The following is a 27,172-nucleotide window of genomic DNA, read 5'->3' on the forward strand; positions in this document are numbered from 1 at the left end:
GTGAAAAAGTAAATCTTGCTTAAAACGGAATGCAAATTAGCCAGACTATTCTCATCCAGTGTTTAATAATTGGAGCACTTTGAGTCTTCCAATAAAGATTAAGAATGATTTCAAATCTTTACTAAACTTTTTCTGGCTTTCACGCTAAAAGTCAGATATTCAACACGTTACTCACTCGTAAAGTAAACAGACGTTGCAAGCTTTAAATGCGTGCCCGAGGGATTACTCGAACCTCCGACGGGGGGAGCCGCGCGGCCCGTGACAAGCCGCCTCAAACCACGCGGCTCATACAGGACTCGCATTCGGGAGGACGACGATTCAATCCCGCGTCCGGCCATCCTGATTTAGGTTTTCCGTGATTTTCCTAAATCGCTCCAAGCAAATGCCGAGATGGTTCCTTTGAAAGGGCATGGCCGACTTCCTTCCCCATCCTTCCCTAATCCGATGAGACCGATGACCTCGCTGTTTGGTCTCTTCCCCCAACAACCCAACGGCGCCGTTACTCCACGCGGTGTTCAGTAAGTGATCCAACACTTTTCCTTGGCCAATTTCGTTTAAAAAAAATGCGGAAATTGTTGTGGTGCGACAATAGCCCCTATAGTTTCATGAAGTTCCAATACGTGACGGCACTATACGTAGCATTCAAAATCGCATCTGTGACGGACGTGCGTTTCAAGGAGAAAGCTGTCATTGAGTTTCTTTTGGCGGAAAACCAGAGCATCGCCGACTTTCATAGGCGCTTGCAGAATGTCTGCGGAGACCTGGCAGCGAACAAAAGCACGGTGAGTCGTTGGGCGAGGCGTCTTCATCATCGCAACGAAGTCGCGCAAACCTATCGTATCTCCAGCGAGCCAGAAGACCGCAGACCGCATACAGTTGTGACTCCCGCTGTGCTATCGTCAAGAAATTGAAGAAATGACTTCGGCGTGTTCGTCGCCACAAAAATGCAAGAGAATTTCTCCTTCTCCATGACAACGCAAGGCCTCACACAAGTCTGCACATTCCGAAAGGAGCTCAAGAAACTTCATTGAACTGTTCTTCTTCATCTATCCTACAGCCCGGATCTCGCACTTTCAGACTTCCATCTGTTTGGCCCAGGGAAGGACGCATTTCGCAGGAAGCAGTTTGTGGATGACGGGGAGGTTACTGGTGCAGCAAGACGTTCGCTAGTAAATCGACCAGTAGAGACGTACCAGACGGGTGTACGGGCCCACCCCATTTAGGTGGCGTAAGGCCGTCGCATTGAACGGAGATTATGTTGAATAATAGGGGCTCTGTAACCAAAACAATGGGGATTAATACGATGTACTGGAATTCTGAATTAAACCAACCTGCTTTCAGAACAAAATCTGTTAATTCTTAAACGCCCCTCGTAATTTATTGTATAACATGTAATCGAGAAATTTTGTCTACTGTACACTAAAAGGTGAGAATGTGTGCGAGTACAATAGCGACACGCCGCTGACGCAGGTATGAAATTCCGCGCGGCTACCAGTTTAAACACTTTATACGAAGCAGTCTGGTGCGAGCTACGCTTGAAATTTACAGCTCAGCGAAGAATTACAGCGCGCCGCTGCATGCCAAGTCCGCCGGGCGCAGAAGAGCACACCGCAGTAGGCATGACTCGGCCGTCCATCTTCGACCCCCGGGGAGTGCGAAAGTTAATTAGGAGCGCGCGCAGCCGGGCGCACTGTTCCCGCCGGCGAGTCTCGCAAGGAACGCACGCAGCCAAATGAGTATCAGGCCTTCCAGGGAAAGGAGGGGAAAAAAAAAGCACCAAACTATGATCGTGAACACCGCCACCGTCATTTTCAATCAAGAGGTAGGGCAGATAACATACAACAGCGGGAATGGGTCGAACATCACAAATCACATTGGTATACAGACTGGCAGACGGAAAACTGGGAAATGGAACATGAGGAAATAGAGCATATAGATCTGTAAGGTGTGGATGTTTTATGCGCAGAAGAGGTGACAGAGGCTATGGTGACCTTGAAAAACGGTAAAGCTACAGATATGAATAAAACCAAAAAATTAACTTTTAAAATACGGCGGAATTTCTTTCCATCTCAGACTGCCACATCTACTCAGTGTGAGTTGGAAAAGAAGTGTCATATAAAGAGCATAGCAGTTAGCGAGAGTTATAACGTTTATAACTGTACTACAGCCACAGTGCTCAATACGACAGTATTCAAGAAGACAGTATTAAGCAAAAGATGTATCACTATTTAAAATATGCTTTAAACAGTGGCACAACGTCCGCTTAAGCAGCTGAGCAGCACCTGATTCTTGAATGTGATTTGATACAGGAAGAACATGCCACAGGTGCTGCAAGATACTGGCTCACTATATGAGTAAAATTTTCATGGAAATGTGGTAGCACACATACGTAGTATCAAGCAGTGATGGCGGTTGTCACTGAAACACCCGGTTTTCAGTTGAATAGGTTTTTGTGAACACCAGTTTAACCGGCCTGTTGAAACTGCTTAAAATAACCGACTTCTGAAATAACGCATTTTCGGTTTTCTATTCCTATTCGGTTTCCTATTCCTATTGCACACAGTTAAAAAAAGTTTTGCATCAACCCGGTTCCCAGAACTCAGACGTATCACAGACACAGTCCCTTTGACTGTTTAGAGATGTCACTCAACGCGCCCAAAGATGTAAACAAACATGCATGAGCAGCGCCTATTAGACGGAGCGGGTCCTACAGCCGATCACTTCCAGTCATTCCACCAGGGAGGAGGTACACAGCTCGTGGCGCCTGTAGTTCAACCATGCCTAGACGGTCAATACCGCGGTTCGATAGCGTCGGCATTGTTACTTTGTGCCAAGGAGGGCTCTCAACAAGGGACGTGTCCAGCCGTCTCAGAGTGAACCAAAGCGATGTTGTTGGACATGGAGCAGATACAGAGAGACAGCAATTGTCGATGACATGCCTCGCTCAGGCCGCCCAAGGGTTACTACTGCAGTGGATGACCGCTACCTACGGATTATGGCTCGGAGGAACCCTGACAGCAACGCCACCAGGTTGAATAATGCTTTTCGTGAAGGCACAGGACATCGTCTTACGACTCAAACCTTGCGCAATAGTCTGCATGATGCGCAACTTCACTCCCGATGTCCATGGCGGGGTCCATCTTTGCAACCACGGCACCATGCAACGCGGTACAGATGGGCCCAACAACATGCCGAATGGACCGCACAGGATTGGCATCACGTTCTCTTCACCGATGAGTGTCGCATATGCCTTCAACGAGACAATCGTTGGAGACGTGTTTGGAGGCAACCCCCTCAGGTTGGACGCGAGTGCAGCAAGGTGGACGTTCGCTGCTGCTTTCGGGTGGAATTATGTGGGGGCGACGTACGCCGCCTCCGACCGATAGTGCAACCATATCGGCAGCATATTGTCGAGGCATTCGTCTTCATGGACGACAATTTGCACCCCCTTCGTGCACATCTTGTGAATAACTTCCTTCAGGATAACTATATCGCAAGACTAGAGTGGCCAGCATGTTCTCCAGACATGCCTGGGATAGATGGAAAAGGGCTGTTTATGGTCGACGTGACCGACCAGCCACTCTGAGGGATCTACGTGGAATCGCCGTTGAGGAGTGGGACAATCTAGACTAACAGTGCCTTGATGAACTTGTGGATAGCATGCCACGACGAATACAGGCATGCATAAATGCAAGAGGTCGTGCTACTGGGTGTTAGAGGTACTGGTGTGTTCAGCAATCTGGACCACCACCTCTGAAGGTTTCGCTGTATGGTGGTACAACATGCAATGTGTGCTTTTCATGATCAATCAAAATGGCGGAAATGATGTTTATGTTGATCTCTATTCCAATTTTCTGTACAGGTCCGGAACACTCGGAACCGAGGCGATGGAAAACTTTTTTTCATGTGTGTATTTCCTGGGGAAAAAAATCGAGCAAATACTGAAAAATTTTGTCTCTCAATTTCGAGAAACATAGAATCAAAATACTAAATTAAATAGACAAATAAAAGAAGCCGGCCGGAGTGGCCGAGCGGTTATAGGCGCTACAGTCTGGAACCGCGCGAACGCTACGGTCGCAGGTTCGAATCCTGCATCAGGCATGGATGTGTGTGATGTCCTTAGGTTAGTTAGGTTTCAGTAGTTCTAAGTTCTAGGGGACTGATGACCTCATAAGTTAAGTCCCATAGTGCTCAGAGCCAAATAAAAGGGCCGGCCGAAGTGGCCATGCGGTTAAAGGCGCTGCAGTCTGGAACCGCAAGACCGCTACGGTCGCAGGTTCGAATCCTGCCTCGGGCATGGATGTTTGTGATGTCCTTAGGTTAGTTAGGTTTAACTAGTTCTAAGTTCTAGGGGACTAATGACCTCAGCAGTTGAGTCCCATAGTGCTCAGAGCCATTTGAACCAAATAAAAGGAAACTCATCCGTCCACCAATGGCTGCTTTTCTCGAAAAGTGATAACTAGGTGACAACTACAAAGAAACTACAAGAATTCTCCCAATGATTCTAAGTTTTGAAACCCTGCTGAAAAATAATATTGTAATCGGGGATAATACCACTATTTGCACATTACGAAAGGTCAGTGTTGAAGGGTGAAGACTGAGGTTGAAGAACTCTATTTTTCGAGTTAATTTGTTCAATTTGAAGGGATAAACGAAGCTAAAGGCATGTTTTGTGGACACAGGCAGCGGATCAGCTGCTTTCTGCTTTTTTGTCGTAAACTGTGAAAGAACTGTTAAATTTTAACTTTTCATATTATGTTGCAAGTTTATTGTGGCTCGTCCAATTTTCAATCTTTTGATGCAAATGGAGTATTGTACTTCACTGACACCAGTCTTCTTTACATACTTCCCGAGTAGGTATTGTGCCATTCCATAATACGACTGATATCCGACGACGACAGTGAGAATCAACCATATAGACCAGATGGGGAAAGTCTTGCACATTGCATGTACACGTATAACATCTAAAAGGCCATGCCACACGATAATAGGTAAATTAAAGCATCATAAATGCTCTACCTGTTCTTGTGTCAGCCGGCCGGTGTGGCCGTGCGGTTAAAGGCGCTTCAGTCTGGAACCGCGTGACCGCTACGGTCGCAGGTTCGAATCCTGCCTCGGGCATGGATGTGTGTGATGTCCTTAGGTTAGTTAGGTTTAATTAGTTCTAAGTTCTAGGCGACTGATGACCTCAGAAGTTAAGTCGCATAGTGCTCAGAGCCATTTGAACCATTTTTTTGTTTTTGTGTCAAGCGTTTGTTGCTTGTTTCTGTCAGCATTGTTTTTAAAATAGGGAGGTTAATTCCCTGTTCTGACACCAACAGCAGCAGCAGTTTCTTCTTTCCAAGACAGTAAAGCCTGCCTAGTACCGACTATCTTATGCACTATTTAATTTGTTTACGTTGCATTACAGAGTTACCAGTTGATTTGCAACAGGGTCTTGTAAGATGGCGAATAAATGCAGGTCAGATTCGCACTTTGCATGAGAGCTTTATACATCGCAACGGGAAGGTGAATATGACACCTAACTTAATTCGGTGGTAATCAGAAAATTTGCCTATCAGTATGTAATGCAAAAAGGGATGACACTCAATCGACGGTCATTAACACACCGTTCCTATAATGCATGTTTGAGCAGAAGGTGAAACAAGCAGCGAGAGGCGTTTTAGTTTGGAATTCAGAGGGAAGAGGGCAGAGGCAAGGCCGCGCTACAGGGGGTACCACGGAAACCACATAAAGGGGTGTCCCAGGTGGAAAGTCAACAACCGACCAGGTGACTCAGATGGAGAGAGCGAGTATAACGGGCCATCTGAGGGAGGACAGGAAAGAAAGCTTTTAGAAAACAACGTTATGGATATGAAACAAGACCAGTGACGCATTTTCGATTACGTGTCCAGTGAGTGGTACACCCATGAGAGAGTCAATGTACACATTTAGGCATCTGGAACAAGCACAAAGCGTCCGATTGGCGGAAACGCACCAGGTAGGAGAAAAGAGCCAAAGTTTCGTTGCAATTTAATGGTAGGGACCTTGCGATTGGTAGAGAGAGTTTCCACAAAATAAGAGTAATGCTCCTATTGGTCGAAAAAAGCCGTGACGTGAAGAACGAAAGAACCGAGGTGGGGTAACAGTTCGCCTATGAGACAAGACGGAAATTGTGAATGGACTCTTCTCTGAACTGGTGTCAAGTGCAGAATGGAGCGCGTAATGCTCTGTATGAAGCAGAGGAGTAATTTGTGTGAACAATGCGTTCACAGCAGCTGATATCCAGCTATAAATTAGCTGTAGCGTCGTCTGTGGAGAAAAGAATCAGCCAATTAGTTAATTGTTCTTGCGAGAACTGAGAGGGCATTATAATATGCATGCTGCTCTAACCATGCGCATGTATATCACCACATTCTAAAACTAGGGATGAGTACATGTTCTCTCGCATAACGAGAAATATAGGGAAAGTTTCTGCTGGAAAATTCAGCGAAGGTGTAATTAGTTTTATAGGAATTTCAGCGGAAGAGAGCGGCCTAGCAGACGACAGCTCATTACAGCTTAAGGTAAATACCGCGTGCAGAGGCGTAAACTTGTTGGTTCACCAGCTTGCATCCATTGTAAACTCGAGCGACCTTGGGTAATCTTTTGCTCAATTTGTCACATAGCTAACCATCCACCATAGACTTGATTGTCATCCTAAAAATAGTACCGAACTTGGAACCGGAATCGGACGATTTTCGTAGTACTGACCAACATCATAATGTAAGTATAGGAACAATTTTGTAAGGAATATTCTAGTTAAACTTTAATATTGTCGTGTTTAGGATAATTTAACCTCCTGGGAGTTAATATTTAACATTGGTGTGTTTAGGATTAGTTCAATTTTTTATGTTGACGAGATGCGTTATTTTGACAACTGTTTTTTTGTTGTCACATTGAAAACTGTGTAAAAGCGTGTATTTTTGTGCTAATATTGCGACATTAAACATGTCATTTCAACTTACACAGTTGCCTTCAATCCTAGAATAAGTAAACCACAAAAATATTGCTTCTTACAGTCTTATTTAATCCATAATTTAGCATGGTCTGGGACAGCGTAGAGAAGAAACAGATTTATTGACCTCTAAGAAAAGAGCTGGTAACGCGGAAAGGCAATATAAAACCATCCTCTCAGAACTGACGTAACTCCACAACTGTCGTTCCTTTATTTCAGACTCGCGTAGTTTACGATCAAGGCGTTTAACAATCCATTGTGGAGATTTTTTTTTCTTTTTTCGAGTATTCGTGCCACAGCATGCGGATTTTCAGAATCACGAAATCTTGCCTTACGTAGGTTGCGCGCTAGATTACGGAGCAAGCGAGGGGATGGTGGCGTGGGTGGTACGAGCGAAGCCGCGAGGCGGGCTCCAGGCGATCGGGAGGGGGCGTGGCGGGTCCCAGAAATATTTCGCCAGCCCGCCATCCCTGCCCTGCTGTGTGTGTGTGTGTGTGTGTGTGTGTGTGTGTGTGTGTGTGTGTGTGTGTGTGACCCCCCGCAGTTACGGTGGAGGGCCCTCAGGAACGCCCGGTACTACGCCACCGCCACCGACGCTATATTTAGCCTCCAGCCAAGCGGCTTTCACGTCGTCCTGTCGAGCCCACTGGAAACCGGCCGTGCCAACAGCTTCCGAGGAACAGAGCCCCGAGCGAACTGCACACCGAGCTGGATGGAGCACCTGCCGCGACAATTCGCCGATTAGACACCTCTCACTAAACAATGCAACACAACAGTTCCATGTACCCCTTCCACCGCCCCTCCCATACAAAGGTTGCCTCGTTTATCATCACCACTCCAAGCAAAATAAAAAATGTTTCAAGTGATTGTTGTTTAGGTGCCTGGGGCGTTAACCAGCATTATTGCCTTCCTCGTACCTCAACCCTTAACGTCCCAGGTGCGGTCTGACAGACCGCTGGCGTTTGTTGTTACTCTGTTGCTAAAGCATAGGGTTGGGGTAAGAGATTACAGCGTTATCTAGTAGTTCCTTCCTGCATCTGTAGTGACTTCCTTTGTGAGTAGGCTCTTTAATGTGACGTGAACCAGTACTATTGAGCCCGCACCTGGGACTTTGCGTTATGGATTGAATAGCCAAGTCTTCATCTGCAGTCCATGTTACAGATCCTGACTTTGAGAATACTGTTTTAAAATGGTTTCAGGCATTTTAGGAAGTGATGTTGGATTTGATAGTGACAACGAAATTGAAAAAGGACATAATTCAGAATAGGAACGGTGCGAAAGCGAAGACGAATTTGTTTTGCCTCCCGTGTATTCCTTCAAAGAAACAAGTGACCAAAGTGATGAAGACAGAATTGTAGAGATTAAATCTTCAGCTAAAACGTCTGCTAGAAATATATTTCCTGGAAACCATTATCGCTGGTCGTCGAAGCCTCTTCCAATGATGGCCATCGGTATTAATTTTTCCGCATGTCGGACATAAGTGGGGTGAATGCGTTTGTCCTTCACAATTCCTACAAAGACGATACTCGGCTGAACCGCCTTAATTTTTTGAAGAAGCTTGCAAACTCGTTGGTGACACCAAAGATAAAAAGCGAGTCAGTAACTATCACGTAGCTGGCCAGGGTGGCCGAGCGGTTCAGGCGCTACAGTTTGGAACCGCGCGACCGCTACGGTCGCAGGTTCGAATCCTGCCTCGGGCATGGATGTGTGTGTTGTCCTCAGGTTATTTAGGTTTAAGTAGTTCTAAGTTCTAGGGGACTGATGACCTTAGAAGTAAGTCCCATAGTGCTCAGAGCCATTTTTTGAACCATCACGTAGCCCGTGAACTTCATGTATCCATTCACCAGGTTTTTGGTATAGCAGAACAAAGAGTAGAAGTCGTTGTAGAACGCCTCAAAAACGCAAAACGTACTCCGTCTGTGACCCAAAAAAGATGAGAAAGACATATTATATTTGTCATTATTGCAAGAAACCAATCTAGCTTGACTTCTCTACAATAATTACCAGCGAGTGCGAAGAAAACGTCTGAGAAGAAAACTAAAAACCTGAAAATTACGTGAATAATTTTTATATTTTTATGTGCTTTATGGGAGTTTATGTTTTTATGATAACATGTATAATAAACAACAACAATATAGCAAAAATTAAAATTTGGAGTGCAGGATATTTGAGTTTTCATAGCATTAACATGATCGTGTAATATTGTGCAGTTTCTTATTTAAATGCGTTTGTCGTAAAAATAAGCTTTAAAATTTATTTGAATATTTTTATGTAATTTTTACGTAACATTTTACATAAAAAACTGAACTGTTTCACTGACAGTGCTGAATGTAATTTTTAAGGCTATTTAAACATAGCGATGTGTCAGACCGCAGATGGAACAGAGTGCGAAAAAAAAAGAAAAGGAGAGAGAGAGAGAGAGAGAGAGAAAGACCTGGGAAGCTAGGGGTCAATCAGCCATTTCCAGTTGATTACATTCCACAGAGAAAACTTCAACTTACGAGAATTGAATGAATCACTGGGGAGCATTTTTCTTGTTACTCCATTTGTTTACGGGCAACCTGACCCGATACTAAAGTGATAATCGAAAATACACATGTTTCATTCACCAACTGCTATTTACTAGCCGGCCGCGGTGGACTCGCGGTTCTAGGCGCGCAGTCCGGAACCGTGCGACTGCTACGGTCGCAGGTTCGAATCCTGCCTCGGGCATGGTTGTGTGTGATGTCCTTAGGTTAGTTAGGTTTAAGTAGTTCTAAGTTCTAGGGGACTGATGACCTCAGCAGTTGAGTCCCATAGTGCTCAGAGCCATTTGAGCCAGCCGAGAATTGAATGAATCACTGGGGAGCATTTTTCTTGTTACTCCATTTGTTTACGGTCAACCTGACCCGATACTAAAGTGATAATCGAAAATACACATGTTTCATTCACCAACTGCTATTGACTAGCCGGCCGAGGTGGCCGAGCGGTTCTAGGCGCTACAGTCTGGAACCGCGCGACCGCTACGGTCGCAGGTTCGAATCCTGCCTCGGGCATGGATGTGTGTGATGTCCTTAGGTTAGTTAGGTTTAAGAAGTTCTAAGTTCTAGGGGACTGATGACCTCAGAAGTTAAGACCCATAGTGCTCAGAGCCATTTGAACCATTTTGCTATTTACTAGATTTACAGAAAGTGCTATATGGCACAACTTGACTGTAAGAAGGGATCAGATGCTAGGAGCCTTCCCGAGGCATCAACGACTTACCAGCTGGTAATGGAAGCAACTGTGGTGGAAAAAAATTGTCGACGTGGACCGAGGGACGAACACTTTAAGCAGGTTCAAATAGTTGTAAGTAGCGGTAGTTATGCAGAGGCGTTGATCTTTGCGAAGGATACACGAACGAGGAAAGCTGCATGAAACCAGTACTCCAATTGAAGACAATGAATACGACGACGGCAGCTCACAAGCGGACGAACTACGTTATCCCTGACACCTGCTGTGTGTACAGGTACTATTTAATATCCTCATGTCTATGTGAATAAACGGCAACGGCCTTGCCGCAGTGGATACACCGGTTCTCGTCAGATCACCGAAGTTAAGTGCTGTCGGGCGTGGCCGGCACTTGGATGGGTGACCATCCGGGCCGCCATGTGCTGTTGCCATTTTTCGGGGTGCACTCAGCCTCGTGTTGCCAATCGAGTAGCTACTCGACCGAATAGTAGCGGCTCCGGTCAAAGAAAACCATCGTAACGACCGGGAGAGTGGTGTGCTGACCACGCGTCCCTCCTTTCCGCATCCTCAGTGAGGATGACACGGCGGTCGGATGGTCCCGATGGGCCACTTGTGGCCTGAAGACGGAGTGCTTTATGTGAATAAACACTGTTATACCTTTTGGAAAAGGCCTTGAGGAGATGAAGTGTACTATAAAAGAAAGTATATGGTACTATTTAAAAAAAGATGAATTGCTGTTCATATCTTCGTGACAAACAGTTGCAAGAAAGGCAACCACGCTGGTTAATGTCCACGTGCTTGCTACATCTTTTTTTATTTTTCTTCTCGAAAAAAAAAATTACTTAGGCTGTTCAAGAAAAATGGGACGTCCTGTACACACAGGAAGCCTTTAAAGTCTGTTAATTCCTGTCATACTGCCATAATCAGATCGGAAACCGTTTCACATGAATAACCTGAGTACAAATGGCATCTCCGCCAATGCACTGCCCTTTTACACCTTGTGTACGCGATACTGTCACCATCTATATATGTGAATAACGCTATCCCGTGACTTTTGTTACCTCAGTATATTGTTATAACAGAGTGCTGTAACTTTGCTTCAGAGGAGATAATTTTTTTGTTCTACACATGTCTCGTCAACTGAAAGGCCATTTCCAACTTCCTTGCTCAGAGTTTATTGCCCTCGCCGTCACAGCCGTCACTCCATATTTCCTTAACAAAATGTTTAAATTTATTGACTTTTAATTTTTCCGTAATGCCGCAATTTTAAACTTGGCTGACAGCAGCAAGAGTAAATAAATTTCCGATATATTAACTTTACGTCCAAGCGGTAGCGTAAGTTTAATGTAAAAACCTTAAGCAGGTTTCGTTACGCTAAGGCTGTCTTCTTCAGAAGGAAGTAACATAAGTTACATGACATTAGCCTGATGTCTGTTCTTTTAAGAAGCTGTACCTGTTGTAACAGATTTTACTCGTACCAGGAAGAATTTTATTTCGTATGTTCTGCTGTTTGAATTGAGCTCCTTAGCTCATCATACACTCCTGGAAATTGAAATAAGAACACCGTGAATTCATTGTCCCAGGAAGGGGAAACTTTATTGACACATTCCTGGGGTCAGATACATCACATGATCACACTGACAGAACCACAGGCACATAGACACAGGCAACAGAGCATGCACAATGTCGGCACTAGTACAGTGTATATCCACCTTTCGCAGCAATGCAGGCTGCTATTCTCCCATGGAGACGATCGTAGAGATGCTGGATGTAGTCCTGTGGAACGGCTTGCCATGCCATTTCCACCTGGCGCCTCAGTTGGACCAGCGTTCGTGCTGGACGTGCAGACCGCGTGAGACGACGCTTCATCCAGTCCCAAACATGCTCAATGGGGGACAGATCCGGAGATCTTGCTGGCCAGGGTAGTTGACTTACACCTTCTAGAGCACGTTGGGTGGCACGGGATACATGCGGACGTGCATTGTCCTGTTGGAACAGCAAGTTCCCTTGCCGGTCTAGGAATGGTAGAACTATGGGTTCGATGACGGTTTGGATGTACCGTGCACTATTCAGTGTCCCCTCGACGATCACCAGTGGTGTACGGCCAGTGTAGGAGATCGCTCCCCACACCATGATGCCGGGTGTTGGCCCTGTGTGCCTCGGTCGTATGCAGTCCTGATTGTGGCGCTCACCTGCACGGCGCCAAACACGCATACGACCATCATTGGCACCAAGGCAGAAGCGACTCTCATCGCTGAAGACGACACGTCTCCATTCGTCCCTCCATTCACGCCTGTCGCGACACCACTGGAGGCGGGCTGCACGATGTTGGGGCGTGAGCGGAAGACGGCCTAACGGTGTGCGGGACCGCAGCCCAGCTTCATGGAGACGGTTGCGAATGGTCCTCGCCGATACCCCAGGAGCAACAGTGTCCCTAATTTGCTGGGAAGTGGCGGTGCGGTCCCCTACGGCACTGCGTAGGATCCTACGGTCTTGGCGTGCATCCGTGCGTCGCTGCGGTCCGGTCCCAGGTCGACGGGCACGTGCACCTTCCGCCGACCACTGGCGACAACATCGATGTACTGTGGAGACCTCACGCCCCACGTGTTGAGCAATTCGGCGGTACGTCCACCCGGCCTCACGCATGCCCACTATACGCCCTCGCTCAAAGTCCGTCAGCTGCACATACGGTTCACGTCCACGCTGTCGCGGCATGCTACCAGTGAGACTGCGATGGAGCTCCGTATGCCACGGCAAACTGGCTGACACTGACGGCGGCGGTGCACAAATGCTGCGCAGCTAGCGCCATTCGACGGCCAACACTGCGGTTCCTGGTGTGTCCGCTGTGCCGTGCGTGTGATCATTGCTTGTACAGCCCTCTCGCAGTGTCCGGAGCAAGTATGGTGGGTCTGACGCACCGGTGTCAATGTGTTCTTTTTTCCATTTCCAGGAGTGTATTTACTTACAATTTTAACGTCATGTAATTTATGTGACTTCCTTTTGAAGAAGATATCCATAGTGGTATCGAAACCTGGTTAATGTCTTTACATTAAACGTACACAACCGCCTGATAACCGAAATGTGCATTTACGAAATTTTCATCTTCCTTTACATCTGCTATATATTTTTTGTTGCATAAGGTACACTATTGGGCATTAAGATTGCTACACCACGACGATGACGTGCTACACACGCGAAATTTAACCGACAGGAAGAAGATGGTGTGATATGATTAGCTTTTCAGAGCTTTCACACAAGGTTGGCGCCGATGGCAACACCAACAACGTGTTGACATGAGGAAAGTTCCAACCGATTTCTCATACACAAACAGCAGTTGACCGGCGTTGCCTGGTGAAATGTTGTTGTGATGCCTCGTTTAAGGAGGAGAAATGCGTACCATCACGTTTCCGACTTCGATAAACGTCGGATTGTAGCCTATCGCGATTGCGGTCTATCGTATCGCGACATTGCTGCTCGCGTTGGTCGAGATCCAATGACTGTTAGCAGTATATGGAATCGGTGGGTTCAGGAGGGTAATACGGAACGCCGTGCTGGATCCCGACGGCCTCGTATCACTAGCAGGCAGGTGACAGGCATCTTATCCGCATGGCTGTGACGGATCGTGCAGCCACGTCTCGATCCCTGAGTCAACAGATGGGGACGTTTGCGAGACAACAACCATCTGCATCTGCACGAACAGTTCGACGACGTTTGCAGCAGCATGGACTATCAGATGGGAGGCCATGGCTGCGGTTACCCTTGACGCTGCTTCACAGACAGGAGCGCCTGCGATGGTGTACTCAACGACGAACCTGGGTGCACGAATGGCAAAACGACATTTTTTCGGATGAATCCGGGTTCTGTTTACAGCATCATAATGGTCGCATCCGTGTTTGGCGACATCGCGGTGAACGCACTTTGGAAGCGTGTATTCGTCATCGCCATAGTGGCGTATCACCCGGCGTGATGGTATGGGGTGCCATTGGTTACACGTCTCGGTCACCTCTTGTTCGCATTGACGGCACATTTGAACAGTGGACGTTACATTTCAGATGTGTTACGACCCGTGGCTCTACCCTTCATTCGATCCCTGCGAAACCTTACATTTCAGCACGATAATGCACGACCGCATGTTGCAGGTCCTGTACAGGCCTTTCTGGATACAGAAAATGGTCGACTGCTGCCCTGGGCAGCACATTCTCCAGATCTCTCACCAATTGAAAACGTCTGGTCAATGGTGGCCAAGCAACTTGCTCGCCACAGTACGCCAGTCACTACTCCTGATGAACTGTGGTATCGTTTTGAAGCTGCATGGGCAGCTGTACCTGTACACGCCATCCAAGCTCTGTTTGACTCAATGCCCAGGCGTATCAGGGCCGTTATTACGGCCAGAAGTGGTTGTTCTGGGAACTGATTTCTCAGGATCTATGCACCCAAATTGCGTGAAAATGCAATCACATGTCAGTCCTACTATAATATATTTGTCCAATGAATACCCGTTTATGATCTGCATTTCTTCTTAGTGTAGTAATTTTAATGGCCAGTAGTGTACTTGAAGGCCCGTTTCCTTCCTTACATTATTTTATTGCAGAGTTTACTAGGAAGCAGCAGGTAATTATTTCTAATACTAGCCAATATCCGATCATTTTCGAGCCAGAAGCGCGAGAGGGCGAGTGAGTGATTAAAGAACCCGTCGCCTGGGAGGCGCTCAATAGCGAGGCGCGGCGCGTGAGAGGAAATCTGTGGGAGCGACATAAATCAGCATTAGGTGCCGGGACGCCGTCACGGAGAAGGCTGCAGCAACAGGAGGTACAGGAGGGGGGAGATGAGCGAGCAGCCCGGCCGTAAATCAGCGCGCGCCGTGACCCGGGCGAAAACTGCGCCCCTCGTTAGTCGTTAGCGCCCAGCCTCCGGAGCGCAGCCAGCGGTCCCGGGTTCGCGTCCCCGCGCCCAGATTTATCGGCGCGCCGGCACCCTGCTGTTCTGTGGGCGACCGGCGGTCTTCCTCAGAGCACGCCGCAGGCCCAGATGCAGACTACGGCGTGATCGAGGGTCGTACCCGATGATTTAACGGCAGCTTTCCCTCCCTGGCGGTGAAAGCACGGCTCAGTATTGAATGGTGGCCACTAGTGGTCGAAGTCGCCGGGGAACGCCATTTATATGTGTGCAGATACTTCCGTAACACTACAAGAGAGCATCGGAAAGTAACGCACAATAATTTTTTTCTCATCTGGTATTACAGCTGGAATGCTGAAATTTTACGACTGTTCATGTTGTTATGTAGAATATATGAGTCTGGCGACGTACCATCTGACATTCGGAGAATCATCTTAGACATAATTCCGAAGACTGCATGAGGTAAATGCAAATGTCGTGTGACTAGGGCCTCCCGTCGGGTAGACCGTTCGCCGGGTGCAAGTCTTTCGATTTGACGCCACTTCGGCGACTTGCGCGTCGATGGGGATGAAATGATGATGATTAGGACAACACAACACCCAGTACCTGAGCGGAGAAAATCTCTGACCCAGCCGGGAATCGAACCTGGGCCCTTAGGATTGACATTCTGTCGCGCTGACCTCTCAGCTACCGGTAGCGTACACTGCATGAGGTGACAAGCGCGAGAATTATCGCATGATCAGCTTAACAGCTCGTGCAACCAAGTCGCTGAAGAGAATAATATACAGAAGAATGTAAAAGAAAGTTGACGATGTGTTACATGACGATAAGTTTGGCTTTAGAAAAAGCAAAGGTACGAAAGATGCAATTCTGATGTTGCGATTGATAATGGAGGCAAGACAAGAAAAATTAGGACACGCTCATAGGATTTGTCGACCTGGTAAAAGCGTTCGACAATGTAAAATGGTTCAAGATGTTCGAAATTCTGAGAAATGTAGGGGTAAGCTATAGGGAGGGAGAGACGGGTGATATACAATATGTACAAGAGCCAAGAGCGAATAATAAGAGTGGACGAGCAAGACCGAAGTACTCGGGTAAAAAAGGGTGTAAGGCAGGGATATACTCTTTCGCCCCTTAATGAAACACGACGCATTGCCACTGGCTGCTTGCGGGCAGCTCCTTTTAATAAAATACAGGGTGATTCAAAAAGAATACCACTACTTTAGGAATTTAAAACTCTGCAACGACAAAAGGCAGAGCTATAAAGTTTCATTTAGTTGTACATTTGTTCGCTTGAGGCGCTGTTGACTAGGCGTCAGCGTCAGTTGATGCTAAGATGGCGACCGCTCAACAGAAAGCTTTTTATGTTATTGAGTAAAGCAGAAGTGAATCGACGACGTTCAGCGTGCATTTCGAACGAAGTATGGTGTTAAACCTCCTGATAGGTGGTGTATTAAACGTTGGTATAAACAGTTTACAGAGAATGGGTGTTTGTGCAAAGGGAAAAGTTCTGGACGGCCGAGAACGAGTGATGAAAATGTAGCACGCATCCAGCAAGCATTTGTTCGCAGCCCAGGAAAATCGACTCGCAGAGCTAGCAGAGAGCTGCAAATTCCACAATCAACTGTATGGAGAGTTCTACGAAAAAGGTTAGTTATGAAACCTTATCGTCTGAAATTGGTTCAAGCACTGCCTGCAGCTGATAAGATTAAAAGAATCGATTTCTGTGATTTTATCCTTGCTCAAATGGAAACAGATGAATCTTTCGTTTCAAAGATTGTGTTTAGTGATGAAGCAACTTTCCACACTAACGGGAAAGTCAACCGCCACAATGTCTGTATATGGGGCACTGAGAATCCGCGGGAAACAACTCAGTATGAACGTGACTCGCCTAAGGTGAACGTTTTCTGTGCCATTTCAGCCAATAAAGTTTTTGGTCCCTTTTTCTTCGAAGGTACTACTGTAACTGGACTACAGAATCTGGAGATGTTAGAGAATTGGCTGTTCCCTCAGCTCGAACAAGAAGCACAACAATTCATATTGCAGCAGGATGGAGCGCCACCACATTGGCACTTATCTGTCCGTAACTACCTGAACGTCAACTACCCGGGGCGATGGATCGACAGCCAGGCAGCCCGTGACAGAGCACTTCATCACTGACCTCCAAGAAGCCCTGATCTTACCCCCTGCGATTTTTTCTTATGGGGGTATGTTAAGGATATGGTGTTTCGGCCACCTCTCCCAGCCACCATTGATGATTTGAAACGAGAAATAACAGCAGATATCCAAACTGTTACGCCTGATATGCTACAGAGAGTGTGGAATGAGTTGGAGTATCGGGTTGATATTGCTCGTGTGTCTGGAGGGGGCCATATTGAACATCTCTGAACTTGTTTTTGAGTGAAAAAAAAACCTTTTTAAATACTCTTTGTAATGATGTATAACAGAAGGTTATATTATGTTTCTTTCATTAAATACACATTTTTAAAGGTGTGTTATTCTTTTTGAATCACCCTATATATCATCTCATGGGCATAGCATCTCCACATATCAATGAGCCGTAGTAAAATTTGTTAAGAGCGCGCCGCAGCGCGTAGTGTGAAGCAGTCGCCCTCCGTTTCAGGCGGTGGCGCCGCTGTGGCAGTGGCAGCTTTGGTGTCTGCCTCTGGTGAGAAAGGGGAAAAGTTGCCTGTTCACTTGCATTTAAGGGGCGCTATGAGCTCGGCGGTGAGCAGTCTGTCAGTTTCGGGCAGTCTGGTCAGTCGGTCAGTCTGGGAGTCGGTGCAGTAAGGCGACGGAGTCAATAAGAAGGCAGACACTCGCATGTTAGTCTGAGTCGCTGTTGGGTTGTGGACTGAGTCGAGTTCGCCGTTACTCCGCGGTTGGACGAGTTGGCAGTCAGTAGCAGGCAGGTCCGCACGGTGCAGGTACGCGCCGGGACCGTGGTCGACGCAGACGGAAGGCCGTTGGTCGATCTGTCGGCTGGTCGTCGGTTGGCGACATGTGGTCTGCTAGGCACGGACACTAGTATCAGTCGGGAAGAGTTGGCAGCCAGCAACAGTCGGGTCCGTGTGGTGTTAGTATTCGCCGGGACCACTGTCGGCGAAAGTGGGCTGCCGTTGGTCGTTTCCTCGGCCGGTCGTCTTAGTCGACGACGTCTCGGATCCTCAGGATGAACACCATTTTCCGAGTCGGGATGTGGTTGGACCTTGTTGGTTCGTTCGAACTGAGCAGCGACGTAGTCTCCACAGCGCGAAGCCAGGCCGGGACTTTTGGCGGCGGGCACGCGTTGTTGCATGTGGAGGCGCTAACTGCGAGAGCGACTCTTCGCTTTCCTCCGAAGCAGGATCCTCGAGTTGAGTAATTAGTGACTTCTTTTAAAATCTCGACTGTTACGATTTGTTCGTTATTTGTGGATTGCTGTTTCCTTAGCAGTTCACGCGTGTGATAAGTGGTGGGTGTTGCTGTCTAGAACCCGCAGCCTTCTTCAGTAGTGATTTGACAGTTGTGACTTGTGTTTTCTGTATTCTTTTAAACTTGTCTTGAGTGGTGTTTGATGCCTTGATCTTGGTTAGGCCGAGTTAGAAAGTGTAGGTACCTTGGTTTACTCGACATCGGCCGATATTCTCTGTTGTTTGTGCAGTTGGATCTGACGGTCGGAAATCGGTCGGATTGTCGGCCGGAGTGCTAATATTGCTGTCTGTCTGTCGGTCTGCCATACGTTAATAACTGCCTCTGTCATGTTTGTCGGATTCGGTGTTTACTGCATAAAGGCCGACCTCCTGAAATATGTTTTTACCTTGCCTATTATCTTTCCAGGTGGTATATGTGTAATGTAGAGTATGTTGTACATTTTATGTAAGTCTGCATTTCATGGGTTTTATTTAAATAGTCATTTTAGTTTATAAAGTGGCCATCCTTCCCTCGTAAGAGTTCTTTAAAAACAAGTTGCACTTTCGGTGGCAAATAATTTTAATGTGAGTGTTTTGTACCATTTCCATCCCTCTTACGGGGTCCATAGTTTATGTGTTTGTGTGAGTTGTTAAAAATTTTTGTTTAAAGTAATCTGGTGTGTTGCAGATTTGCACCATTGTACTCTTTCAGAGGTTGTTGTGAGCGGTCATGACTACGGCCGTGCTGAAAGGGAGCAGGCAAGCTTCTCAGCCCGAAGGCTCCTACTGTTAATATTGTTCCTTGCCTCTAAATAAAACTGTAACTTGACATTTCGAGGGTGCTTTTCTGCTTATAATTTTAAATCTGTTTTGAAAAGGCTTTTAGGAATTAAATTCACATTTGCTAAATTGTGACTTGATATTTCGAGTGTGCTTTTCTGCTTATAATTTTAAATCTGTTTGAAAAGCTTTTAGGAATAAATTCACATTTGTTAAAAGTAATTTTCCATCAGTTATTTCCTGGCAACTACTTCCACGCTCACCTAGTGTGATTAAATGTGTCAGTCTTCTTGATGAATCGCCAGTAAATAAAGTAAATTCTTTAAGAAAAGATTTTGAAAGTTAAATTCACGGTTCAATCAGAAGAAGAACAGCAGCAGAAAAAGAGAAGAAAGAGTTTCCTTCGTTCAACAGAACCACTTTTAACGTCATCTGCAAATCGTCAAATGCAACTTTGGCGTAACTCACCATCAGAGAGGTAATGGAACAACCCTAAAGAAGAGCTTGCTAAAGGACGTCACCTCCCATATAAAACATGGAAGGTTCTCAAGAGGCTGAGAACTAGTGTACCTAGATGCAAGGTCAATTTGAAGAAATGGAGTTTCTCCGCAGGAGATGAACTATGCAAATGCGGCGAACAGCAAGATCATCAACACCTGCTCAACTGTAGAAACCTTCCAGCCCCATGCCCCATGGACGATCTGGTTATCGCCAATGATGCAGCAGTTCAAACGGCGGAATTTTGGATGCCATTTGGAATTTAATCATGTACTTATATTGTTTGTAAATTGCTGTCTATCGCCTATATATGTATGTTATGTTCTGGACACGAGTAAATAAATAAATAAATAAATAAAAACTGTTGCATCTGTACATCGAAGAAGCAACGATGGAAGTAAAAGAGAGATTCAGGAGTGTAATTAAAATTCAAGGTGAAAGGATATCAATGACACGATTCGTTGATGACATTGCGATCTTGAATGAAAGTGAAGAATTAGTACATGATCTCCGGAATGGAATTAGAACAGAATGCGGATTGACAGTAAATCGAAGAAAGACGAAAGTAATTAAAAATAGCAGATATGAGAAAAGCGAGAAACTTAACATCAGGATTTATGGTCACGAAGGTACGGAATTCTGCTACCTAGGCAGTAAAATGACCAATGACGGACGGGGCAAGGAGACATCAAAAGGAGACCAGCACTGGGAAAAAAGGCATTCCTGGCCAAGAGAAGTTTACTAGCATCAAACATAGGCCTTAATATGAGGATGAAATTTCTGAGAATGTACGTTAGGAGCATCCCATAGTAGTTAAACATGGACTTGGGAAAACCGGATCAGAAGAGAATCGAAGCGTTTGAGATGTGGTGATACAGACGAATTTGAAAAATAGGTGGACTGACAAGGTAAGGAATCAGGAGGTTCTGCGCAGAATTGGAGAGGAAAGCAATATTTTGAAAACAATGACAAGGAGAAGGGACAGGATGATAGCACATCTCCTAAGACGTCAGAGAATGACTTCCTTGGTAATACAGGGTGTTGTAGAGAAAGACAGAGATTGAAATACATCCGGCAAATAATTGAGGACGTAAGTTGCAAGTGCTACTCTGAGATGAAGAGGTTGGCACAAGAGAGGCATTCGTAGCGGGTCGCATATTCATTCAGAAGACTGATGACTGTCGCAAACTTCTGAACAGCAGCGAAATGTAGTTCGATATTTGTGGGCTAAAGGGCATAAACGGAGTGAAATTCACGCAGACATGCGTGGCGTGAATGGGAACGACTGTATGGACCGTAGTAATGTCTCCAGGTGTTGTGCATTCTTCCAAGAGGGCCGTGTGAACCTTAGTGATTCTCCACGCTCCGGACGGCTGGTAACAGCTGCAACCCCGCAACATGTCGGAGCCATTGAGATAGCAATTTCGAAAGACCGGCGTGTGGAACTCCGTACCTTATCGCAGCAGTTCTAATTTTTCGGTGGTGCTGTGTACGATATTGTTCGTGACACTATGAAATTTGGTAAAGTTGTGTTCGCTTGGTGCCTAAGAATCTGATACACAACCACAAGGACCAGCGAATGATGACAAGCTCATTCGCAACCACTTGACGCGTTGACAGCATGACTTTCTGAAAGGAATCGTCACTGGTAATGAGTTGTGGGAGTACCACTAAGTGCTCGAAACCAAGTTGGCTTCTGTGGAGTGGAAAAATGCTGGTTCTACAGTATAAAAGAAATTCAAAGTGACTCAGTCTGCTAGGAAAGTGCTTGTGACAGTGTTCTAGGTATGTATGGTGTGTTACTGGTGGACTTTGTTGAACACGGGACCACTGTGAATGCTGCAGCCCACATTAAAACTTTGGTCAAGTTGCGGAGTCGTGCCCTTCGTGGCAAACGACGCAACATTGATGCAGACGGTGTCGCATTTCTTCATGAGAGCGCTCGCCTCCCATGTTGCTGCTCCTGTTAGTCAGTAAATCGTCAGATTTGTGTGGGAGATGATGCAGCATCCAGCATACAGTCCGGACGATGCATCGTCTGACTTTCATCTGTTTGGTCCTATGAAGAAATTCCTGGCTGGCCAACACTTTGCGACAGATACGGGAGTGAAATCAGCAGCACTCAAGTGGCTATACTCCAACCAAACGGACTCCTACGGACAGGCATCCTGAAATTGGTACCACGATAAGAGCAATATGTTGATAACTTTGGTGACTATGTACAAAAGTAGGTGAAAGACGTAAGTTCGTTTGTGATTTTTTTTGTTACCTATTAAACTTTTTATTAATAAAATTATGGTGCGTTACTTTCCGATCTTCCCTCGTATGAGTGAAAAACTCACATGTCGCTGATGGTTAACTTTCATATACTGAACACCACAAATAACATCTTTTCCAGTAGTAAAATCAAAAATTTATTAAGAAAATTTATTTAGTTACCAAGGGGACGATAACTAGCATTAATTCGAATCAAGTTTAGCTGCCATTGTGAGTGACTCAGAAGTAGATATCCTCGGAGTAGTGAAACAACTTAAATCCCTTAAATCTTCCGGTTCAGACTGTTTACCAGTTAGGTTCCTTTCAGAGTATGCTGATTCAATAGCCCCATACTTAACAATCATATACAACCGCCAGCTCGACGAAAGTTGCCAGCTTCTGTGACCGAGCGGTTCTAGGCGCTTCAGTCTGGAACCGCGCTGTTGCTACGGTCGCAGGTTCGAATCCTGCCTCGGGCATGGATGTGTGTGATGTTCTTAGGTTAGTTAGGTTTACGTACTTCTAAGTCTAGGGGACTGATGACCTCAGATGTTAGCTCCCATAGTGCTCAGAGCCATTTGAACCATTTTCGTCACACAAATATTTAAGAAAGGTAGTAGGAGTAACCCACTAAATTACAGGCCCATATCATTAACGTCTGTATGCAGCAGGCTTTTGGAACAAATATTGTGTTCGAACATTATGAATTAGCTCGAAGAGAACGGTCTATTGACATACATTCAACAGGGGTTTACAAAACATCCTTCTTGTTTAACACAACTAGCTCTTTACTCACTCGAAGTGTTGAAATCTATTGACAAAGGGTTTCAAATTGATTCCGTATTTCTAGATTTGAAGAATTCTTTTGATACTATACCACACAAGCGGCTTGCAATAAAATTGCGCCGCGCGGAGTGGCCACGCGGTTTGAGGCGCCATATCACGGATTGCGCGGCCCCTCCCGCCGGAGGTTCGAGTCCTCGCTCGGGCGTGTGTGTGTGTGTGTGTGTGTGTGTGTGTGTGTGTGTGTGTGTGTGTGTGTGTAAGTCTAGGGACCGATGACCTCAGCAGTTTGGTCCCTTAGGGATTCACACACACTTTTTTAATAAAATTGCACGTTTATGGGATATCGTCTCAGTTATGTGACTGCATTTGTGATTTCGTATCAGAGAGGTCACAGTTCGTAGTTACTGACGGAAAGTCATCGGGTGAAACAGAAGTGTAGTGTTATAGCCCCTCTGTTGTTCCTTATCTACATAAACGATTTAGGAGACAATCTGAGCAGCTCACTAATGTTGCTTGCAGATGATGCTGTCCTGTATCTTCCAGTGAAGTCGTCCGTAGATCAAAACAAACTGCAAAACGGTTTAGAAAAAAATATCTATAAGGTACGGAATTGGATATTGACCCTAAATCACGAAATTTGTGGGTTCATCCACATGAGTGCTAAAAGTAATGTGTTAAACTTTAATTACTAGATAAATCAGTCAAATGTAAACGTCATAAATTCAACTAAACATCTAGTAATTACAATTACGGGTAATTTAAATTGGAAAGAACACATAAAATGTTGTGGGGAAGGCAAACCAAAGACTGCGTTTTATTGGCAGAACACTAAGAAAATGCAACAGATCTACTACAGAGATTGCCTACACTACGCTTGTCCGTCCTCTTTTGGAGTACTGCTGCGCAGTGTGAGACTCTTACCATCGAATAATACAAAATTATTATGAAGGTGGTTCGATGAACCGTCTGCCAGGCACTTAAGTGTGATTTGCAGAGTATCCATGTAGATGCAGAGTTCATTTCCTGGATATTTATTCGTTACGAAGATATGAACAACAGCAGGTCTTTTTTAAATAGCATCCTATATTTTTTATTCATTAATCCACTTCCTCTCAACAAGACTTGTTCAGAAACGTATAGTAGTGTACCATTCACGACTTTGTTAAGAACAAAACGCAAAAATGACACTAAGTGCCTTGTACCAACACACAGTACAGGTATCGGGGTGAAGTAACTCGCCCACTTACTGGAGCTGACGGTAAACAAGGAAAAAGCGCAAGGGTCGTGCAGTGAAATTTCTTCAGTTGATGGTTTGTGTGACTACAATGTACACAACCCAAGAGAAGGCAGAGGCGTTACTCATCTATGTTAAATGGTGATAGCAGATTAGTAATGTTAAATTGACGCAAGGATTGGAAACTTGCTTTAAATGTTCATAAATGTAAAATTGTGCACTTCACAAAAGGAAAAGACGTAGTATCCTATGACTGTCATATCAGTGAGTGACAGCTGGAATCGGCAAACCCATACAAATACCTGGGTGTAACACTTTGCAGGGATATGAAGTGGAATAATCACATAGGCTGAGTTGTGGGTAAAGCAGGCGGTAGACTTAACTGGGGAAGTGCAATCAGTCTACAAAGGAGGTTACTTACAAATCTCTCATGCGACTTCTTCTAGAATACTGCTCAAGTGTGTGGGACCCATACCAGATAGGACAAACAGTGGATACTGAATATATACAAAGAAGGGCAGCACGAATGGTCACAAGTTTGCTTGATCCGTGGAAGAGTGTCACGGACGTACTGAAGGAACTGAACTGGAAGACTCTTGAAGACAAACGTAAAATATCGCTAAAAAGTCTATTAACAAAGTTTCAAGAACCATCTTTAAATGGAGACTAGGAATATACTACGATCCCCTCCGCACCGCTCACATACTGATAGCGAGGATACGATTAGAATAATTACTGCGTGCACAGAGACATTCAAACAATCGTGAATGGAACTGGTAGAAACCCTAATAAATGATGCAACGGGGCATAGCCTCTGCAATGCACCTCACTGTGGTTTGCAGTGACCATTGTCCGTGTGTTTCCATTTGTTTACTGTCAGCTCCTGCAAATCGATGAGTTACATTCCCCTGGTTACCTGCAATGTGTGCTAATACACGAGAGTGAACGTCAATTTATGTTACATTTAAAATAACGTCATGTTTATATGACTGGTAAAATGTGATACTTCTTTGAAGAAATCTTCGGGAGAGGAAGTGGATTACCGAACACACAATACAGGTTGCTATTTAAGAAAAATTTACTGCTGTTCATATCTTTGTAATGAACAAGGTACGGGAAAGGAACTCATGCTAGTTAATATCTCCGTAGTAGGTAAACAATATTTGCTCGATTCATTTCTTTGCTCTACTTCTGAAGACAAAGTTGTTTAGAGTGGTCAAGATAAATGGACTCACTGTATTCACTAACGTTTCTGAAATTTACTGTACTCAGAAAGGATGGTCCGAATTAATCGAAACTCTGAGGATACCCAGAACAGTAATAGCAGCAGTAAACGATAAGACTGCACAGAGACGGCGAATGCTTACGTTCAGCTGCGTCTGTATTTGTATGGCCAGAAAGAGTTACCAAAAACAGGCACAGGTACGAAGTGGAAACATTCTATCGATTGTCACTGCACATCGTTGACGACAAAGGGCGCAATATCTGGATGAGAGTGAGTTCACGCTACTTCGAGCAATTCGATAAGAATCGTTTGCTGACATTTTCCAACAGCTTTACAACCGATGTCAGAAGTATGTTTCAGCGAACAGTGATTAGTTTGAAGGACAGTAAAGATATATCGTTTGTTACTCTTGTTTCCTTTATTTATTGAGACCATTCATCGAACTTTTCATTAGCATGTTTTTGATTACTACTTCTCTTTCCCCTGATAACGAACGTGAATCAATGTACCATTCGTTGTTACTCTTTTGATATAGGATCAGACGTGAGCAGGGTATTTTTTTTTTTTTTGTATTCCAACTCAATTTTTTAAAAAAATTATGCACCCTGGCATATATCACAGTAAATATCTTAGCACATTGGAACATTTTATTAACTTCAGTCGACATTTCGGTAATCATCGTCATTCCATTCAACATTGAACCCTACCACTTCTGGGAACAGACTCGTTATTGTCCTGCTGCGAGACGCTACAACTCCCTCACCAGCCGCTCGCAGCACTGTAGACCACAACTCCATTATTATTAGACAAAGATCTTTGAAGTATGCCAAGCCAACACCAAATAACCGTAAAAACAAAAATACAAAATAGAACTCCCGTAAATTTGACGTGTGAAACCTCGCAATTATCCACTTCTCAGGAAAGCAACATACCGTTATCGGATTTATTTCAGTTTCATTTGACGTAACATCATTAAAGACTGACAATGCTGTCCCTCCTTCAGCAATTACCTCAAGATTGTCTCCTCCTGCCTTGTTAGTCTGGAACGCCCTGAATGGACGTCTATTCAGTGGCGCATCCTCTTAAACACGCCTGTGCCCCGTTCGCTGCCTGGCGGAGAGGCACAGACAACGGCGTCCCAAGAAGAATGGGACCACCTTCGAAGGCCGCTGGAGGCCATCAATAGCGGAGGCGAAATCACGGGAGGCATTGTCCTACTAGAACGGAGGGCGGCCATTCACAGGACGTGACTAAGGCTGCGTCCACTGTGACCAAGACGGATGCTGGCGGCGCGACAATCGCCGGCCGAGCCGCCGGTGTTGTCCGCCGCGCTACCGGCCAGCGGGGGCGTGACGCCGACGCTGACACGCCTGACGATGCAGCGGAGGCTGCCTGCCGGAACGTGGCGCGGCCGTGACAGGAAGCACCACAAACCGTTATTGGCTGCAGGCCCCTCACTCTTTTTGCTGCTGGTGAAAGCGCTATAGCCATTTGCAGTGATTGAAAGTTGGCGGAAGAGCTTTTCGAAACGATCTCAGTACACAGATGGTCCCAAAATTCATTGTCTCTGCAGGAGCTCCATTTTTTGAGGAGCTAGCACGGTGGGGACAATCTCTGTTGTTATCTATAAAAGAGTCGGTATTTACCGCGGATTAGTTGGCGATTCATCAATCTATTCATTACACAGTCGACTTACAAGTCGACAAAGTACTAATACACAGATCACAAAAGTTTTGCATCACCCCGGTTCCCAGTAATCCTGAAGACAGACGTTGACTGTGGATATTGTATCACAGACACAGTATGTTTGACCGTTCAGACACGGCCGCTGTGGCCGAGCGCTCTAGGCGCTTCAGTCCGGAACCGCGCTACTGCTACGGTCACAGGTTCGAATCCTGCCTCGGGTATGGATGTGTGTG

At 45.6% G+C, this 27,172-nt stretch overlaps 1 protein-coding gene and 1 pseudogene across 1 annotated transcript in view; both read left to right on the top strand.

The window, feature by feature from the left end:
- Nucleotides 1-27,172, top strand: part of LOC126242038 (transcription initiation factor TFIID subunit 13) — a 428,741-nt gene that overhangs the window by 42,039 nt on the left and 359,530 nt on the right. The window lies entirely within an intron of this gene.
- On the top strand, nt 10,500-10,617 carry LOC126209895 (5S ribosomal RNA; annotated as a pseudogene).

The sequence above is a fragment of the Schistocerca nitens genome, chromosome 1, assembly GCF_023898315.1.
Source record: "Schistocerca nitens isolate TAMUIC-IGC-003100 chromosome 1, iqSchNite1.1, whole genome shotgun sequence".
Taxonomy (NCBI): domain Eukaryota; kingdom Metazoa; phylum Arthropoda; class Insecta; order Orthoptera; family Acrididae; genus Schistocerca; species Schistocerca nitens.